The sequence below is a fragment of the Dipodomys merriami genome, unplaced genomic scaffold (genome assembly GCF_024711535.1).
Source record: "Dipodomys merriami isolate MVZ:Mamm:240054 unplaced genomic scaffold, mDipMer1.0.p SCAF_302, whole genome shotgun sequence".
Lineage (NCBI taxonomy): Eukaryota > Metazoa > Chordata > Mammalia > Rodentia > Heteromyidae > Dipodomys > Dipodomys merriami.
This window is the reverse complement of record NW_027204516.1, coordinates 1,083,768-1,085,602: the sequence shown is the minus strand read 5'-3', so window position 1 is coordinate 1,085,602 and position 1,835 is coordinate 1,083,768. Positions and strand designations below refer to the sequence as shown.

The 1,835-nt window shown below is 35.0% G+C and overlaps 1 non-coding gene across 1 annotated transcript; it reads right to left on the bottom strand.

The window, feature by feature from the left end:
- Positions 1-315: 315 nt before the first annotated feature.
- On the bottom strand, positions 316-422 carry LOC138840849 (U6 spliceosomal RNA). Its single transcript, XR_011376243.1, has one exon. It is a non-coding gene; the product is annotated as a U6 spliceosomal RNA (small nuclear RNA).
- Positions 423-1,835: the final 1,413 nt, after the last annotated feature.

Here is a 1,835-nt window from a genome sequence, read left to right as displayed (position 1 = left end):
ATGCAATTGTATATATTTACCAGGTTTTCTTGATCCATTCATCTACTGAGGGGCATCTGGGTTGGTTCCATATCTTAGCTATGGTAAATAATGCTGCAATAAACATAGTTGTGCTGGTAGTTTTAGTATGGTCTTATTTGTGATCCTTTGGGTAAATGAACAAAAGTGGGATTGCTGGGTCATAGGGGAGCTTTATGTGGAGTCATTTGAGGAAACTCCATACTGCTTTCCAAAGTGGTTGAAGACTTTTACACTCCCACCAAGAATGCAGTAGGGTTCCCTGGTGGCCCCATCCCCTCCAGCATTTGTTGTTGTAAAAATATGGATTGCTTCACTCATTTTCGAGTCATCCTTGAGCAGGGGCCATGCTAATCTTCTCTGTATCATTCCGATGTTAGTGTATAGGCTGCCAGATTAAGCACAGAACATTTTTTATATAGAAGGTGTAATTTATTTTCTTAGTCAATTCCACAAAAATGTAAGTTCAAAAGAATTGTCATGAAATTTTAGAATCATGCATTTCTTACATAAGCACACATTTTTGATGTTGGCATAATTTGTGGAGGGGAAGGGGAAAATGTTTAAATAGGGATACAAGTAGACCCATTGCAACAATGAAAGGAACTTTACAACTTTGGTATCTCTACAACTGCCATACCTGCAGATTGTAACTTGATTGCTTCTTTTGAGGTAAGTATCACTATGCCTGGGTCTGCTTGGACTGTGGTCCTCCTAACACAAGCGAAACACATAGCACCCATCAAATGGTTAGAGTTTCTGAAACTTCTTTTTTTTTTTTTTTTTTGGTCTGGGCTTGCCTGGAACTGAAATTCTCTAATCTCTGTTTTCTAAGTAGATAATATTACAGGTTTGAGCCACTTTATCCAGTAAAAGTATACAATTTCAAGATATCTTGATATTGCCTATATTTGTGCTTAACATATATAGCTAACCTTAATTTTCTCCCTCTTTTGTTTAGTACTCTGAGTTGAAAACGTTGACTTTCTTGATATACATGGCTTTGTTTTGGGTGGAATCCCATCACAATCCAAAAAAATCTTCCAAAAAGTTTATGTTAAGAATCATGGAAAAGAAGGCTTCAGGTTGGAAAGAAAACACTGATCCTTAACTTATAATTGCAGTATATTTATAGTGTTAGTCAATACTTTCTGAAGTATGAGAAGAGAAGGAAGACAGAAATGTGAAAGATGTCAGGTCTCTGTGGAATTTCTGTAGTTGTCACTTCATGTTATATTCTTCCTTAAAACTTGCTTTATTAAAAGCCTCTGGGTGGATATTAGTTGGACTGATTGGTAACCTTACCCAAGAAATGAAGCTGATTTTAGAAGGCTGATGATTTGGTAAATAAAGGAATGATGAAAATGAGAACAGATATTGTCACAGAATGAGCCGACAAGGTTCATTGCTGAACAGCAAAACAAAGCAGTTTCAAGTCCGATGATGCACATTGGAACATATATAGATAGATATATATATGTATACATATACAAACATACGTGAAAAAGTATATATGCAGTAGAATACAGAGAAAGTTTGTGTGACAAGTATTAAACTATATCAAACTGGTTGCAGGAAAGGTCCAGTAAAATATCAATAGTTTAGCATAGATTTTGCATAGATTTCTAAAGGATGAAAATTCTTCCCTCATTTTATACTTTACAAATATCCTTAGTATATTTTAAGTTTTTTATATTGTAGTTGGAACATGTATATAATGCTGAGAATTGGAATTACATAAAGTATGCAACATGAATAGGCCAGCCAGAATAGGAAAGTTCATTAGATTATTTCCAATTAACCACCAGGAGAAAAGG